General features: G+C 37.8%; 2 protein-coding genes across 3 annotated transcripts in view; one reads left to right on the top strand and one right to left on the bottom strand.

Moving 5' to 3' along the window:
• Positions 1 to 19,798, top strand: part of LOC134531306 (alkaline phosphatase-like) — a 98,709-nt gene that overhangs the window by 29,912 nt on the left and 48,999 nt on the right. The gene's annotated exons all lie outside the window — the stretch shown is intronic.
• The window catches only part of LOC134530820 (caspase-1-like), a 41,939-nt gene that overhangs the window by 21,690 nt on the left and 451 nt on the right, over positions 1 to 19,798 (bottom strand). The gene's annotated exons all lie outside the window — the stretch shown is intronic.

The raw sequence follows: 19,798 nt of genomic DNA, 5'->3' as shown, positions 1-19,798 counted from the left end.
TTTTTGGGAATTTAATTATAGTTGTACGAAAAAGTGACTCTCCTTGAGAATTACCAAAATTATTTATTTCATTTAATTATTTATTTCAAAAGTAAATTCCAATTTATAGTCTTATTCAGAAAGGCCTTAAGAGGAAGGCTTACAATCTGGATCCACCAAATACGATTTGGGATTCCCAATACAGCGATGGAAGTCTGATATAGGTACACACTACTGTATGAGCAAATCTTGTTGTTAGCGTGTACACGTTCGTCAATGTGGCTGTCCGCATAACGAGAATACAGCGTATCACTTTGTACACGGTTATCGCAGTTTTCACAAGTATTTTAAATAAACCAACACGCATAATTGTATCAAAATACATACAAATATCTTCGACAACGACTGACAGTTGACTCTTTTCGAAAGAATAAAGCGAAGACCTATTTATTCTTTTTTTTTCCTAAAGTGTATTACTAAGAAATTTATGTGTTATAAAAATCAAACAAAAACACTTTTTAAAATTCATATCAGAATTTTTTTTTCCAAACAGCAAAATACCGTCTATAACACCGGATAATTTTCACATGTGGAAAGTTGGCTGGCTATACCACTAAACCGTGGAAAGTAACTTATTATAAAAAAATTCGGAAGGGGAAAAAGCAGTTGTCTGAATAACAGGCTTCCTTGTTGTGCGAGAAAGGACTTACGGTTACGCGAAGAGCAGTAAGCTACATCGTTACCGCTAAAATGGTTCATACACTCATTACAGGCTGTTAAACACAACCTGCCAATGCGTGGTAAAGAGAAGCCTAAATTCTCTCTCTTTTTTTTTATCTGCCAAGAAACCTTCAATTTGCCCGCCCCGGTACTCCCTATAATTTTTCTCGTTCGGAACGCCTACCTTTGTGGAAGACTATCTCTCTCTACTAGTGGACGAGTAACGGCGTCGTGGCAGATAAAAAAAATAATAAAGAAAATTCAGGGGTTAATTTGCCGGAGGGGTTCTACGTCTGGAAATTGCGAGTAATCGGGCCATAGTTTCTTTATCAGCTGGCGGAACCTGAGTGCACATGCAGTTTATTATTTTTTTGGCGTCATTTTAAGGTAAATGATGTCGTTATCGTAAGCTTGGTCATCAGTGTATAAACAACCTGCAGATATGTATCGTGGCCCGTCTTGGCGGAGTCCAGGAGCGAGTCCGACTGTAAGGCCGCCGACGAGTCTTGGAGCGAGTTAGCGGGAGGGAACGAGTGTTGTTGCCGACACCAGGTGACGCGGAGCCGCTTCAGGCTTTGAATATATATACTGTATAGAAGTCGCCAGCCCAGGTTAAAATTTCTAATACGGTTTTGAGGTAGTTGGTTAAATCACCGCCGCAATCGCCACCATCTCTAGGGCATCGACGTGTGGTGGTCCCTAGCGGACAAGTGTCGAACTCTTCAAACACCCCTTCCCCCTCTTGTTGAACGACCTTGAGCTGCAGTGAATGATTGGTGAGGGGTGCGGGGAATGACAGCGGGCGACAGTGCTGCGCTCTAACGTGTAAATAACAACTAAGACGATACAGGGCGTTACGGCAGCGCACTGCAGCGGTGAAGTTCCCAAGCTGCTCATCATACGCTCCTGAAAAACGTAGAGTAAATCCTATCCACTCGCGACTTCTATACAGTATATATATTGAAAGCTTCAGGGCAGCGAGTGGCGCGAGCTCGGGTGTCGAGCCGAGGGCGCGACTGACTGGCTCTGTGCCCGCAGAGTCGGCTGGGCGAAACGACACTTTGAAACGCTAGAGCTACACAGTCGCTTCATCCGTCACTAGCCTGATGCTCAAGGTGCAACACTGGAGGAACAGTAACTCGCTGAGCTGGCCCTGTGAGCTGAAAACCCGATCTAAGACTACAGTGTTGAACGAGAACTGTTGTTGTTCACTTTCACAGGTTTTTTTATTGATAACACGTCGGCGGGCTTCGGTTTTTTTTACCAAGTATACAGCGCACCCGTAACATAACCCGGACTCTAGGTAAGCGAATGCCGGTTTTTATAACTAAATGGTCATAAGGTGAATTACTGTAATTTTTTTTTTTATGTTCACGAAGATCGTGAGAAGTATGCGCGGTCGTCTTAATTTTGAGAAATCAATTCAGTTAGAGAATGATGTTTGTACATATATTTGGTTGTATGCCATATAGTAATGAAGGGTTAGTGAAACATAAGTGATGCTATTTTAGTACTATCTGCAATAGTCCCAACAGTTGGGAACAATTCCAAATTATTTCAAATTATTATAATTATTTTTTGTTATGAATCTGCATCCGAAATTTGTCGGTCGAAAGTCAGACTAATGCTGTATAGCCACAATACGTAAATGAGCTTTTATTGGTCAATTATGGGTTGCCATAACTGGACGAAGTTCTGGCCAACCAGGACGAGTCTGCAGATTAAGTGCAGCAACATTTACGGAGGTGTGGAAGACTGCCATACCGGTAAACTACCATAATGGCCTCTTCTAAAAAGGCGGGAAATTACCATAACGGAAAACTGTCATAACGAGACGGAATTCTGCCGTATTTCATATATGAGTAGAACAGCATTGCTCTCGAACTAGTGTATAGAATCCTCGGTAGGTAGCACTGTCAATCCTCAAGCTGTTTCTCAGGTTAACTTAAAAGCCTACAGATAACATTCTTGACTGACATAGTTGCAATCAGAAATCACCGCATAGATCGCGCACTAGCAGAAACAAATATATCCAAAAATGTGTTATAGGGAGCACCACTGTATTCTTAATACGATTTGAAAAAAAAAATAGTTTTCTATTATGACACTTTTCCTCTAGTTTTGGCGGAGGCGACGGAAAAGTACCATAATGAAAAACTGCCATAATTAAAAAAAACAAAAAGGAATTATGTTAAAATTTCTTTTACATTCTACGGAATTAGGAAAACGGCCTTACACGTAAAATCGTAATGTAACTAGCTTCATAAAATTTACATTTTTCCACACTGGAATAATTAAAATGATTGTAGATCATTATTTAAAGATTGAAAATCCAACGCAAATATTCAAGGGTTTTCTTATGTAATGTTTTCATTATTAGGGTGATGGAACACAAAAAGTTCAGATATTGAGGCTTTTAATATCCATATTAAATTATTTAAAGTATACAAAACTTGTTTTTAAGATGCTGAAATTCGAGAAAAATATTTTTGTGTAGTGTAGAAGGCACAGGTCAAGCAGCACAGGCGCTCTAGGGGAGACATAGGCTCGTACATCTAATGTTGGTGGGCTTTGCACAGGCTTGCAGTCTTTCAAAAATAAACTCTGCTAAAATTTAAGTATTTTTTTATATTAGGAAATAAAAAATAATACTATGCATAGCATATTATTCTGCTACATTAAAACTGTCAGAAAATTAAAATTCTGTTTTTTGTGCCTTACAGCACCTATAAACGAATTATGACACATAAAATAACAACAAACACATTAACACAAGACATACTCTGATACATATAAATAACATTGCGAAAAAAACACTAAAAAAACACAACACACAGATAGATAAAGATTGATAAAGTTCATGTTAACTAATTGGTTACTTTGGTTTTCACAAAAATCTTAAACAGAGACTAAAATTGTGTATACAAAATAAATATGTAGATTACAAAATTTCAAAATAATTTTTTGCTAATGTTTTTTACCAATGAATGTTTCTAGATTATTCAAAAAGAGTTATAATTTTTTACACATTTTATAGTTACTAATGGTTTTAAAAGTGTCACTAAATCTGTAATTACAAGTTGGGATTCTTAATCCAAAACGAGATATTACGTCTGAACCAACAAAAATGGTAATAAAATGTATATAATAAAAAGTGCATCACTGATTGAATGTCTAATAAATAGAAAATGAAAATAGTTTATATAGGAATGTAACATATTCAAAATAATTTAAATGCCTATAATTTTTAAATAATAATTTAAGAACTTTTTCCTGCATACTTTCAATTCTATTCTAATTAAAATTATTTGATGCAGAGAAAGTAATAAATTTCATATGACCTAAAGATATGCATGTGTTGCTAATAGTATTATCTACATGTTGGTGAAAAAAAAAAAGCTTGGCATCCAATATAACTCTAATGTCTTAAAAGAGGACACCACATTTAATGTAATTACTTACTATGTGATAATTTTGATTAATTCAATTAGTTTTTTTACTAAATATTGCTGAATAGTATCACAATAATAATTAATAAATTATATTCCAACTGTAATCAGAATTGATCAAGAAAAGATGCTGATGAAAAAATATATATAATTGGGAAATATGTTTGTGAAACTATTCAGCAAGATTTTCAGCTATCCAGATCTGATTTTAAAGTTATTAAACGTCTCCATGAAGTCATTAACGTATAGAACGGAATTTCTTCGAATGACTACAACTTTAATGATACCTACTGTCAATGGGCACTATATGATGGTTTTTGAAAGTGTCTAAATGTGTGATATTTGCCTTAACTAAGGAAAATACCTACAACCACGCGCTGTGACGCTGAGCTACCGATACTATTGCAACTACGGGAGGAGACTAAGTGTTATCAAATTGCAAGTTTTCTTATATATTTCTAATCTTGTTATTACTTATTTTCATTATTATTGAAGTACTACTTTTTTAAGAGGTTCTCGCGTTCAACGTTTGCGTTACTTTCTAACGCTGCCGTGGAGGAGGAAAAGAGAGAGAGAGAGAGAGATACCAGGTGAGTGATTGCTTGATGACGCGATACACGAGTATAGCTTGCTAGTGCGGGGTTAATTGATGCCGGTTACTGCTGTCAGCAACAGCTTATAAGCTCATATACTTTCAAATACTTTTTAAAACTTTTACATACTTTCGCATAAATTTGCATACTCTTGCCTACTTTCGCATACTTTCCAACTCGTAATTCTCAACTCTAAACTCCCAACTCTGAGGTTCGATCCTGTGTTAACATTAGTTTTGTGATAATATTTAAAGACATTTCCAATAGGGTTATTAATTAATCATATTTTTTACTATCATAAACCCATTGATACATTCTTAGATTCCATTGAAGACATGGACATACACTAGCAGAAAGAAGTCTACTTCCAACGCATGATTGCAAGTGTTTCAAATATAAGAGTACCCTAAAAATTTCATATCCCTCTGATGTGTGAAGTTTAATTTCTTGACTCGCGTGGTGACCACGTACAAATGTTTATTTTTTATTTTTTATTTTTTAAGAATTTTAAATGAAGAAGGCAATCTTCACAAATTATCATATTGCCATGATAGTATAAACCAAAGTACTTTATATTTGCACATAAGGAGAACTGTAAATAGTTATGTCGGGGGAACAGTAGATCACTTGATAAACACACCTCCTAAGTCCAGACAGCTGGGTTTAGCTGGCGACAAGCACAAAAAATTGCAATAGGTACAATTGTCTAGAGCGCATTTAACATAACATTTAACTGCCATTAGGCGCAACTTCCCAAGTTTATTTGACCATGGTATGCCCGTTTACGAAATTTTTAATTTGATTGAATTATTATTCTTTACCAACAGTATTTATAATATCACTCCGGTCATCTTATTAATTTATTTCTATTAATTATTTGCATGCAAACTTAAAGTAAGTTTTTAATTACGTTAAGTAAGTATAACTTCTAACGGGAGTGCATAAATACGCGCACCCATTTTTTTTTTATGTTAACCAAATACCTATATTCCAGGGTAGTTTCAAAGTTTCGTTTTGTACACGCGTGACCTCTAATGTTTACAAAAGTTAATATATGCGGGTTAATGTTGCTTAACGCGGGTCCGCCATCTTGATGGCTTCAGCTCGTCGGTATGATAGAAAAATAGAACACGTTCTAGTACGATTTTGGCTAATAATTCACGAGAGCAGTCACGCCAACAGAAAATAGGTATGACAACTGCTGAGGAAATGATGGGTATCGCGTGGGGCTGGCTTTAATACCGCAGCTACAAGCATGCGGATCCCCACCGCTGGCAGACGTGAGACGTCTGTTAACCTGTGTTGCGCAACTCAACTGGGGAGGAAAAATGAAATGTTTCCTCCCCGACCCCTCCCCCCCCCCCTGGCCATGTATTACCCGCCTGATGGCGCCTCACGTAGCGCACTCTCTCGTTTTGCAACCGTGCGAGGCGGTCGCCCGAGCCGGGAGCCGGGGCGCGCCTGCGGTACGAAAGTCGGCGGCCATGGAGGACCGTCGGTTCCTCCGGTCCATCCTTGCTCACACACTTTCACACACGTATTTGGAAATAACGTCACGCAACGTCTCTCTCACAGGCAAAGTAAGCAAAAGGAAATGCTTTTAGGTTTCATTGGAAAAGAAAGTCTGTTATTCTTGTTAGAATTTTATCTTTGGCCAAGGCTGAACTTTTTTTTTAACATTTGGCACGTTCTTAAAAAAATATCATACGTATAGTACGACAATCACTTTTGCATACTGAACAATAACACGCACACACAAAAAAAACACCATTCTGTGTTTTTTTTTTTTTACTTTCCTGTAATTTGTTAATTTTTCTGTACCTTTGTAATGTTTTATATTTAAACTGAAAAATCCACACGGTTATCAACAAGATGGCGTTCACGATTATTCCAACGTGCTCACTCATGAACGTTTGATCGCTTCGCAGAGATACCCTTAAAATAAAACGAGTCCTGAAGCATCGGCTTCTGCCGCGCCAAGTGGTCGTGAAGCCTCGGCATGAGTTGAGGGTCGGACAACTCGAGGGGGTGCGACGGCTGGAAGGAGAAGCAGAGGAATGCTCCGTGGCGTGGACACGGCATCACCCCGACGATACTTCCCACACGGCCCCGCGGCAAACGCCCTTAACGCTTACCAGTAGCTCTCTGTCTTGTAGGGACACGGGGAAACAATCGGTACATTTTAGTGTCGAGTAGTTATGTTTAGGCACCGATACTTTTGACCTCGGTACTCTTTGATCGATACCTTTAAACTTCTGAGTCTTTTTCGGCAGGTATCGTATCGAATAATCCTAGGTATGCAAATAAAATATTTTTATCATATTTTTTTTAAACATTTAAAACGGACTTATATAACATACATTTATTTGTATGGGTAGGTTTTACACAAGACAAACATATCACCACAAAATGATTAAATTATATATATATATATATGTGTGTGTGTATGTATGTATTAAGTATGTGTAAAAATTATAGTGGAGAAATTAAAGGAAATATTTTTTTTTATTTATGTTTAAGACTTTCCAATCATTTGGCAGTGTTAGTGATAACCTGTTTCATAAATTCTTATGCTGTTTTAGGTTTCCAAAACTGAAATAGATAAATAAATTGATTTATCGCTGGTTTTAGTGTTTATTATTTCATATGAAAAATCCACGCTTAGTAGCAAACGAACAGTACCTATCAATAGCTCAGGGCAGTTGCGGATACATGGAATTTTTTTCGGAGACGGAATGTTAAAAAAATATAATATCACTAGTGACACTAACCCACTGACATATGGACAGACAAAAGCACCAAAAATAACATAGTGCCCTCAATTACATTTTTTCCAAAATTTTTCAACTTTCTGCAGCAGGGTTGGGGGGGAAGGAGGAGCTAATCCATCCCTGCGTTCACCACTGCCTCACTGTATAGATACTTTCGATGCTGAAATAAGTGCGATAAATTGCTATGGATGTAACTCAATTGTATATAATCTACACATTTCATTCGGTAGTGTCCCTACTAACTGGGATCTACCGCGAATGAATCACCGTCGTAAAAGAGTAACGAGCTGTCGTCTTTTTGGAAGTGTGAGGGTTTCGCCTTTCTCTGCAGTCAACCCGAACCATGCAGGGTGTTAAGGGGTTTACCAACTCACTTGGCTCACGTGTCATACAGAAACCAATAATTTCTGTACTTTTACCAAAGATTCCTTTAGAAACCAGGTGTTAAGAAATAGTTTCTAATACTACAAGAAAAATATTGTAACTTTGTACAACGCATGTTATTTTCGCAAATATGAAATACGTTTTTCGAGATAATACTGAGTATTTCTTACGAAAGTTGCCACATAATATTAAATTTCAATTTATGTTTCCTTCAGGCACAATTTTTTTCTTAAACCATGGAAAAGATAATACAATATTCTAAAATTTGACTTTATTTTGTTTTATTATGCGTATATATGTGCACATTTAATACTGGAAAGCTATTCAAGGAACGGTTAACAAATAACTTTAACTATTGGAGGTTCTGGTACAACACAAAGCATAAATATCCGGGGCAAAATCATAACCCAGTGATACTACAAACACGATTTTGTAGTGATAGAGTTGTTTTCATGTAAATGTACAAATTTACAAATATCTGTGATTGTACATGAATATTTCGGTTAAAATTGCAACAAAAAAAAATACAGTGTAGTGGACGCCGCCAGAGAAAACCTAATTACGCGTAGGAGCCGCGCTAGGAATTTTGACACTTTGGCGCGTTCGTTCCTCGGCAGTCCGCCCGAAGAACAATAAAAAAAACACAAGCTGCTCGAGCGATGCTCGCTGTCCATGCAATCCTGTACACGCCGGTCATCTCAGGATGGCACAACAGCTGAGACATTCAGACCTTTGCCACGCTCGCGCAGTGCCGGGAGATAACTGCCTTGCCGGAAGGTTTCTGGTTTCGGCGCCGTGTTTGTCCACCTCGCTTACTCCCCGCTGAGAGTGCATTGTACTGCGATGGCAATCGAATGTTCGCACCCACAACAAGAGAAAGGAATAAAGGCCAACAGAGACCAGATCTCTAACTCTCGGGTGCAGATAAATGAGCCTTATCGGTCTGTTTAAAAATAAAATGCACCAATAGTGTTAAAATAACTTTAATTCATATTTTTTATAAAACTTGAGAAAAATAATTATAATGATTCCAATAATACATCCCACTGTTATGCCAACTAGTAATTCTATTTGAAACCCACCTGAAAGTATTGACCATCTAATTAGCTGCACGAAGGAATAACACATTGCTAAGTTGTCTTTGGTTTAGTCAGACAAAGAACTACTTTATACAACTCAATATTCAGACCAATAACAAGAAGTATACATATATATATATTGTTAAATAACTAAACGTTATACCTAGAAGAGTTGATAGACCAGTAGGTTATGAATAAAAATAAATAAATAATGTTTTGCAGTTTTCGGGTTGTATGCATTTTTTTCAGAACGTTTTAAATTCATATCCTGCACTAAATTATTAGATATCGTGGCTAAAACCTTTTTATCATACTATAATAAAAAACCATACTTTTAATTACAATTTTTAAAAAACCATGGATACTTTTGTGGGGAAAAAATATCTGGAAAACTTATGTGGCTGAAATTTTTAATCGGGTAAATTTGAGTACCTAGTCATAATTAAAAAAAAAATACGTTGCTAACTTAGCAATTTATTTTAAAAGATGGCTAATAGGCATAACAATTTGTGCAAGTTTTAGAAATTATCACTAAAGTGATTTTTTAAAACAATTATGTATATTATATCACACACAAATGTAAGAGAGGCACAGTGTTAAATTTACAGAAATAGCTCTTAACTAACAGCAATGACGATAAAATAAAAATAATAACATGGTGTGTGAGACTCTACCTTAACCACTCACGTAGAGGTCTTATCTCGAAGCCAGTAGTACACCGAGATGAAGCACTGAAAGAACTTTGGAATCTGTACCCACAATGCTTCTAGATTGTTACTACACAAGAAACAGTAAAATGGCCGTGGAATCCATGGGCTCTCCACAAATGCTTCACTTCATGGTCACTGCGTGAAGCCACTTTTTGTACGAATGATGATGGTCTGCGATGTGTGGTGCTTGCAATGTGAGAAAAGATTTTAAAAGGTCTGTGTTTTATGGAAGTGACTGTGCTTTACGATGAAAATTCTAGTTCAAACTTGCAAAACACCGTCAGGCGTGGTTAAGCACCGGTTACGCATTGTTTTGGGTGTTGCAACATGGGGATGGTGAGGTAGAAAGTGAATTCAAATTCTTTACAGCATACCACCAAACATCGTAACAAGACAATATGGGATACTCTGGCCAATCAGCATTGACGAAGCGTGGGACAATTTACTGCATTGCTTTACAGCTATTTTACACACCACACCGCTAGATGACACTACTGTAATTATTCTCACGCACTTGTAACACTTTGTATTAAAACTTAGGTACACTTCACGCCTGCAGGTTCGCTGATATCACTAGTCTCACGTATTGTTACGAGTTTTCCATATTTTATTTTTTACATTATTTGATACCACCTCCTGATGGTGCCTAACTCCATGTTGGAGGTACTACTTAATGGTTCCTGCAAAACGTGAAACTGTCAAAAACTTCGATTTATAATGTGCTCAGAGAAGATCATTCTGTTCCTAGTGTTGAATCTAGGATCCTGCTACCTTGAATATTACACTGGCGTTATGTTGTCTTCTCTGCTCAATTTCTCTCAGTTCCATGGAGTCACGGTGTCTCGCCTTGGGAACGAGCAACACAGAAAGGAGGTTGACATTTCTTGATAAGATTTAAATAGTGTTTCATCCACAGTCCATAGAAACTCAAACAAAATTTCGCACATTCATTCAGCCGCGGGACGGAATTCAAATACGCGTGTGGAATGAGGTCACGCGCAATGCAGAAAACTTCAAAGGTTAGTCCAATAGGCAATAAGCCAGAAACTACCAATGGACAGCTCCTAGATTTCCGCTCTAAAACCTGGCTTTACTGTCAAACCAAAACAATGGCTGGCAGAAGATGTTTTCAGTAGTAAAATTGACTTGTACTAAATTTACAATTCTAACAGCATGAAAACGCAAGCCACATCTTTTATGTCATCTTTCGCAAATTTATGGAAAAATTATAAACCCCCAGTGCTTTAAGTTTTATAATAGATACGAAACATATTCATATATATTATCATAGCATAAAATACCTGTGTTTTTTTTTTTTGCTATTTCATTTATAAAATATATTTTTGTAGTGTACGCCACTTGCCTATAGGTTATTTAATGTTAGTCGCTAACTTGTCGCTAATGGCATAGCGTAGCCTATAGCTGTCTGTCGTAGGCCATTGGTGTATTTGGTTCAAAAGGCGCCAAATGGATTCACAAAATTCTCGGGTTTTTCAAAACAAACTGTAGGGCATCAAAGAACCAACCCGCGTTGTGGGAGTGTCACGACTGGTACTGGAAGAGATAATGCATACTTTCAAATTCTGGACACGCAGTCTGAGACGGGATGTGGCGATGATTTTCGCGCGCGCCAAAGAGTCGGGGGAGCGGAGACACGGAGGCTGGCCGTCCTCGAAGCAAACACGGACATTGAAATGCGCGAACACTCGGAGGGAGAGCTTTCTCTGCCTTTGTGAGCTGTTTGCTTTGGCGCTCCGGTCCGATGGGACAGAAAGTTGGTGTTCTTTCACGGTCTGAGGCCATCCACATCCTCCGCCCAATTTCCTCTGCCACGGACTTCAGGAGTCGGTTCCCAACTCTCTCTCTCTCTCTCTATGTTTATACATACCTATAGAGAGAGATAGAAACACACATATATATAATGATATGTCTACCTTAAGGTAGTCGTGTCTAAATTAATACCTATGCTTTTATAAATATATTCTTTTTTATGATTTTTAAATAAATACATTAAAATATATATGTTTAGTCAGGGATTTAAATAAATATATGTAATACAGAAAAAATTTAATCATGTAGTATACAGTTTTGAATTAAAGGTTTTTTATGTGACCATATACTCACCCTCTTTGTTTTTAGTCATAAATCAATGAAAATATTCTCTTCTAGGTTACAGTAACAAAATTAATTTACGAGTGATAAGAACTTTACAACCAACTATTAATTGAAACTTATGAATTCAATCTATCAGTTCATGCTAAATTTGGCTTTGAAGTTCTCAGAACCATTAAGTAGAACTAATTTAAGTATTCAAACCATTTATTATCTAACAACCATAGCTATTCACTTTTAATCACCAGGAAAAAAAAATTCTAAATAATTTAGGATCTATGTATCTGCTTATTCCTCTCTATGTTCTACATGGCGGAAAATCATTCCACTGCCACTTTCAAAGATATTTCAGATATTTCTCAGCTTCGTTAAAAATATATCCATCCATCCCTTCTCTCATCCCCCCTCCCCCAAATCCTTTTCGCCCTGCCATACAGCCATCTGTCAACGCAGCCGGAGAAACCTCGGCTACCGATGTATTACTGTTTATCTTATAGTTTTTTTTTAACAGACATTTACTGAAAATCATCTCATCGGGGTAAAAAGTCGCGCAAGTTCTCGTAGCTATACAGCTCGGGGGAAAAAAAAGTCTATATATATTGAGGAAATAACAAATGCAAGAAAGCTTTCGGAATACATTTCAAGGGGAAGATTCCTAACTCAAAATCAACGTAAGTAAAACGAAAATAATAAAAAAAAAAACATAGCGTGTGAGACCGAGCCTGAAAAGTGCTCTTGTTCTCCACAGCAGGTGGTCGTCTACCTCTGGACAGGTACCGCCTGAAGGAAACTGACGTCGTCATCATCATCATCATCATGAAGACGGGTTCCTGTCGGATACCATCTCGCACCGTCGCCTTTCACTTACCGCCCTTCCCGCGACTGGGGAGGTGTGTGGACCAGGCGCTGTCTTTGTCTCTCTCTATCTCTCTCTCTCTCTCTCTCTCTCTCTCTCGATATGCTTGGCTCTCCTCTCGGCGGCCGGCCGGCTACCGTTGTTACTTTCTCCTGGCGCCGGACTCGTCCGTCAGCGATGCGCAGGAGCTCTAACGAGGCGAGAGGCACTTTTTAAGGCCGGGTTTACGAACCACGCAAGAAAAGCCAAGACGAAAAGCAAAAAGGTTCAGCGGCTACATTTTAAAGTATGTACCGGTTTATAAACTTGCCCCAGGTGCAATAACGCAGCGCAATTTTCATCCGAATTTCCACCATTCTTGCGTTTCGGCTAGCGTTTTCGACGGCCATATTGGAAGTGAATTGTTCCGAAGACTTTTAAAGACGCAGACACGGTGTGCATAGAAGGCTGTGTTGTTTTTATTAGTTAAGCTTTTGTACAGAGAAAGAAAATAATACTTTTGAAATAAAATCATTGTAAATTTCATGTGTTTTCGTGTTAAACACGAATGAAAAAAAAAAACAATCCCGGGAAAGAAAATTACTTTTAACAGTTTTACAATTTTAGGATTTTTGGTTGGTGACGTCTTACGACTTGCGTGGTTATTTCCTTGAATTGTCTGCGTTTGCGTTATTGCGTCGTTGCATTTCTTGCGTAGTTTATAAAAACCAGTCTAAGAGCGGATTCACGCGCTCCTTCCAATACAAATAGAGGTAGGAAAGTGTTTTGAATTTTTTTGGTCGCCTTAACCCGGCTATCTAGACCGAGAGTTAGTATGACTCCCCACGCACATGAATTGACTCACAACAGGCCTTTTGAAAGTATTGAAACCACACTGGGAAAATTTTCACCTAAAAAATTAACGAAATGTGTACTAGCTATAATTTACGGATATCTTCCTAACTTTACTACAGTTGAAATGACTATCTTTTAAAACAAATTCACAAGAATTATTTTGAAAATTTAAAAAAAAAAAATTGTTCAATCTACAGCAAAAACAAAAACCAGCACTCTTCTGCCTTCCACGTGTCAATTTTAACCTGTTTACAAACAGAAAACTATTCACAGAACATATAATTTCTGTATTTTTACAAAATATTCATTCGGAAACCAGTTGCCAATAAATAGTTTTTAATACTACAAGAAACATATTGTAACCTTTAAAAACACTTGGCTATGGCTATTTTTGCATTTATGAAATACTTTATCCGAGATTACTGAGTATTTATCGAGAAAATAGACTCATAAATTTATATTTTAACTGATATTTCATTAAATCATAATTTTTCAAAACCACGTAAAAGATACTCAAATATCCTATAATTGGAGTGTATTTTGTTTTAATGTGCTCAGTTAATACTAGAAAACGATTTAGGTAAAGTTTTAACTATTGGAGGTACTGGGACAACACAAAGCTGGCGAGAATTCGAACCCATTATTACTGCAAACACTATTTTGTAGTGATAGAGGTGTTTTCATGTAAATGGAAATTTTAAAAACATCTGTAATTTTACATGAATATTTATGTTTCATTTACAAAACAATATTACAGTGTGCGTAGTTTGTACGAAGATCTTCGAGCTTGTAAGACTAACACTTCGTTTATTCTAGCGTCATTCTTAGTTGTAAATTTCGTAAATTTACTGCAATTTCGGACAAAGATTAACATGGAGCGAAATCGGATGCGGTTGAAAGACAATCTACTCGAATCCCAGAATGCATAAGCGTCTATCCCAGGAGGGGGGGGGGGTAAAGACACCCTCCCTGAGGAGGCTCCATTGTGCTTGCAAAATCGCTAATGTAAGCTGGGAATGATAAACGTTATCCCGCGCACCCCCTTCCCTTTCCCAAAGAATCCTAATGATTTTCGCCTATGCCAGAAGGTCCCGGGTTTCCAAACCCGGTCCCGGCAAACCTTCCGTGCTTTCATGACATCACTTCTGACAAATGCTGAGAATGTCCCTTGCCGTGGGCCAGGGCTCATTCCTGGTCCATGGCCCGTGGTCTTTGTTTCTTTGTGATGCAGTCTCGAAATTGCCTCGCTGTCGACGAAGGGCTTATCCCAAAATATTGCATGTTTTCTAGGACTCGTTAAGGGACCTGGGTTAGTGAGGCGGGATGATAAGTGCGACGCTCGCCGGTGCTTCTAGCGCGGTATCTCCTCTCTGAACTGGCTAGATGTCTTCTCGTCATGGAGATGGCAGACATGAGGTTTGAGCAGTAACCATGATATTACATGGCGGAGAAATGAAGATGAAGGTGTAATGCAAGTCCCTTGATTGCTTTCATGAATCTGTACCAAGTTTTTCATGACTAAATATTATTCTCGAAGCGGGGCATTTTAGTATTTTAACCGCCTTATAAAAAATACATTGTTAAAACTAAATACGGAAACAAAACTACTCATCCACCCTCAGCATATTCTTAAAGGTGCTTCGTGAAAGAGACCATTCAGATAACTTGTTTTTAAATCACGTGTTTTTTTTTTCCTCTGAAGCTCTGCACACCTTATGTGTGCTCAGACAGGCTAGGCCCTTAGTGTAAAAAAAATACAGACCAACAGAATAAATGACCTCTTACAGACCTAGTGGTACGCTCTTCCTCCTTACTTAGTAAACAGAAACTGATCTCATTAAACATATCTATATTTAAGGAACTTGGACTGGTCTGCAGCAAGTTCATCCATGGCCTCGCCAGCTCCTGATTGGCAGAGGAAGCTCGTGAACCCACCGTTACTCTCGGACACGGACTTTCTACGACCGTCAGCAATCAGCCGAGCAGTGCTGCGAAGAGAACGGAATCCACTCGGAGGGAATTACGCGTCCGGAGAAAGTACTCGGTGGACCCGACATTACTGACTCGCCCCGACCAAAATTACATCGTTCGGAACCCATAGGAGGACGACTTCAATTGCGGAGGAATCTCCTGAGAAGCGGCGGTATTTTTCTGCGAAAATACTTCCCGTGAAAGGAAGATGGAAGCTTTTTCTTTTAGTACCAAAGCCACTCAAATAGAATAGTAATCCGACACTGATGTCTCACGTGTTTTCTTCATGGGTCTTTCGTTGCTAATTCGAAAATTGTACCTGGGTTGGTCCATACTTGGTATGATAAAAATAAGTATGTAACCGCCGCTCGTTAGAAGCGAAACTTCACACTTCAATTATCTATTCGAACGGTAAAAACCAAATATTTAATAAACAACTTGAACGATTATAAAACTAAGTAAACTACACAATTACATAATAAAGACCATCATGTAGCAGACTGTTTGAGTGTGCTTGTCGCTGTGTTTCCAGCGGGTTGTGTCCACGAGAAGTGGTGGTCAGCAGGACGAGTGTGCCGCGGCGTGTCAGCGGCGTAACGAGAAATTGCAACACTGTAGCTTCGCTTCACTAACGTTTGCCCGAGAGTAGGGAGTGTGGCGCTCAATGTTCCCCCCTCTCCGCCACACCCGCCATCGAGAGCCCCACTGCTGAACTTCGCACTTTTCGTTACGCTTGCTTGAGTCATAACCTTGAGTTACCCTGCCGGCTGTAAAGAATTTTCACTTCAAAAATCCCTCGCGGTTTGGCCTACAGACACAGATAGAGTTCCAAGTTCATAATTCTGTACGTTGGAACAAAATCTTTTTTAACCAAATTTAACCATTCACCGGAAGGTTTGATTGAATAAAACATTTTTTCTACAAAAGGTTCGATAATATTTACAATGTTGCCAACAACTTTGAACGATTTTGAAATTTTGCTTACTAAGGGAGTTATGAATTGGTTTTGTCCTTCAACCTCTAATTTTTCATCACTTGAGATTATTGTTATTGTTTTAAAAATACCATAAACATAACTTTTGTCTTCAATTTATTATATTCACGAACCCAGGTTACACGTTTATATTTATTTTAAACATCTGATAACACTCCTCGGAACATTTACTTAAATAACCTCAGTTATACCTTCTCAAAAGTAGGTTCATATTTTTTGCATGTGTAACTACACAAGGCTGAAAGATAATTACGATACTTTTTGGCACAGTACGACGGTATATCGATAAAAATAAAATAATATTAGTTTAAGTTTGTTTGCCGGTGAAGCCGGCGTAGTTGAACGAAACGAAGCTTCTGTCTCGAAGAATTGAACTGTTCTTTCATCAGAAACGTAACACGTAGGAAAGAGCATAGTTCCTAGATACAAAAATAATTACCTACTATTCACTTAGGCTACACCGAATTCGACACTTAAATAATCTGCGTTAGTAAATCTACTTTTGTTTTTGTAGAGTTAAACCTTTTGGGTTGGTTAGGTCTGTTTCAAATATATAATTATCGCGAAAGTTCTTTCTTTCTTAATTTCTTCTTACGGAAACGGTAGGTTTTCACACGTAAGCAAATACTCTAAAATCGTGAAAATTTATTAATGCTCCCGAAATGGTGTAGTTATTTTTATTTCGACTGTGAAGTTGCATCAGCGCACGTGAGCTTCAGATATGTTCGGTTTGTGTGAGTTAATTTTTTTTTTTCATCCTGAACTCGTGCTAAAGCTTTTAAAATATTTATTAAAATATGTGTTTTTTTTTTATATTATTCAAAGCATCGTGCATAGTAAATATGTAACGACGTGACACTTCTTCATACAGTTCCATGTCATATGCTTTGTTTCGTCGTGGGCAACGCTATCTATCGCGGTCAGTTATCAGCGACGCTGTAAGACCCACTCTCTGCGAGCCACACAAAGCAGGGCACGTGACTTCGAACGACGTTTACTTCGAGCAAACTGTCAAGGTGAATAAGGCCCCGACATCTTGGATTTTTCCATTTTTTGCTATAATTCTCATTTGCATCTATTTAACCAAATTTTTGACATGTCAAGGCATAAATCACAACCTTGTCGCAACCACATATTTACCAACAGGCTCTAGTCTGTAAGCGCTGAGAGGAAATAACTTATTATTTCACGCGGGTGACTACAACTGTGGTGATAATCATCACACCATAAAACAAGTGTTTACTTCAATAAGTAACCAGAGCTTAGTCTTGTTCCATGTCAACCCGAAACATTTAACACGGAAACTTTATTGCAAGCGGTATCAAATATTTTAAATTTCAAATCGCCTTTAACGCCTCCTAACTACGCTGTCCATTCGGCGTTAGCGTTACTAAATCTACCATATTTTGCTAATGTGGAATTAAAAGTTTTGGCTGGTTAGTTATTTTTTCAATGTTGATCTATTTAACGTATTTGAAATTTTATACTCGTGATTAGTATTTGCTTACACTCAAAAATTGCACAGATTTTACCGTTATTATTTTTATTATAAAGGCCTATGTATGAAACACATATGTAAATAAAATAACATCTTTTTTAAATAGTATGATTTAGTTTTGATAACAAAATTTTGTGTTTTTGTGTTTTACTAATTTAAATGCTCGTGTATAAAACAAAAAAAAATATATAAAACACAAAGAAATACGATTAAAATGGCATTATTTTATTTACATTTGTTTTCATATATACTGTTGTTTAAAATAGACTTTACCCAATAATTTTCCTCTTTATGGACCCATCTAGTCAGGGGTATATTCGAGTTAGTAAGTGCGACGCCCGCTGGTGTTTCTAGCACGGTATCGCCTCTACGCCTAGGGCAATATTCTGAACTGGATCGCAGCATTCTCGTCGTGCATGAGATTTGAGCGATAACCATAAAATTATATGGAAGAGAAATGAAGATAAAGGTGCAATGCAAGTCCCTTGAGTGCTATCAAGAATCTGAATCGGGTTTAGCAGACATCATTATTCTGAAAATTTTCACTTTACTAAAAATAAAATTTACAAACTAGTAGTTACACAAAATTCTCACAGAGCGCAGTGTTGTAGCTAGTAATCACATAGGATTATCTCTCGCCAATGGTGTGAGATAAAATAAAACTGTGCGCAACTCATTTACCTCGCAACTTTTATTTGGCTGGTTGCATGTTTAACAAAAGCGGCGACTCGAGAACATCTGCCACTAATAAAGTCCTAATATTTTATAAGTGAATTTCAATTGAATTAAATTTACTGAATGTATTAAAACATATATAAATAAAGTTGTTTTCTTTAAATTATAACTGCCTCTTACAAAATAATAAAGAACGAGTGAGGGAAAATGAGTAGTTATGTTTCCTTAATTTATTTTCAGACTGTATTTCTAGGAGAATGAATAGTTGGGGGAAAAAGGCGTGTATTCAGATTAATTTTTATGCGTGAAACACCCGGTAAATATTCTTGAAAACACAAGGGCCATGATGTACACCTTAATATTTATTTATCCAGCATACAATGTTACTGTAACCGTTCAAATTTCATAGTTGTATTATGCACGACGAGAAGCCTTGCACTTAGACGTGATACCGCGCTATGAACACAAGCGAGAGTCACACTTATTATCCCACCTCACTAACACAGATACTAACTTGACTAGGCTCATCGTTTTAGACGACGGTACAGCGTGCATAGGCGTATCCAGGGAGGAGAAAATAATATAAACAATACATTTGTGAAAAATTTATTAACAGTTTCCTTTTCGGCATTTAAACACTTTGAAAGAAAGAAGTTAAGAAATAGAAACTCCGTTTCATCTATGACTAGAGACCTGAAAAATTCATATATCCATTTCGCGATAGGCTAGAATCCAAATACTTGGGGCCTTTTGCTGCTTCAGAGATTGAGACAAGGTTTATCTGAAGGACTGCGGGACAAAGAAAAACCTTTAACAAAAGAAGTTTCGAACCACGAGCGTCCCAGTTGACAAGTGTCACGAGTCAGTAGTAGCCAATGAGCAGATGTCATTTGCCCGAGTGCGTCGTGGAGGTTCGTACAAGTCATTTAAATCACGAATTTTTCCGTACTGTATCCACGAGAAGTCACGAGACCCTCCTCCCCTATGAAAAAAGGTTAATTTATAAACATTCCTTTGCCTTACTACCCCCCGTGTCTAACACAGCAGCGTTTCGCGTTAATCACGCTGCGCGAGTTCTCACTAGCAACTGCCGATGGCCTTTGCATCCTTCTTCCACTGTTGTTCTGTCGTCAGCGTCTGCAAACACAACTTCGTACGGTTGTCCACGTACGC

Source organism: Bacillus rossius, chromosome 3 (assembly GCF_032445375.1).
Source record: "Bacillus rossius redtenbacheri isolate Brsri chromosome 3, Brsri_v3, whole genome shotgun sequence".
Classification (NCBI taxonomy): Eukaryota; Metazoa; Arthropoda; class Insecta; order Phasmatodea; family Bacillidae; genus Bacillus; species Bacillus rossius.
The sequence above is the reverse complement of the archived record's forward strand: the minus strand, read 5'-3'. Positions and strand labels throughout refer to the sequence as shown.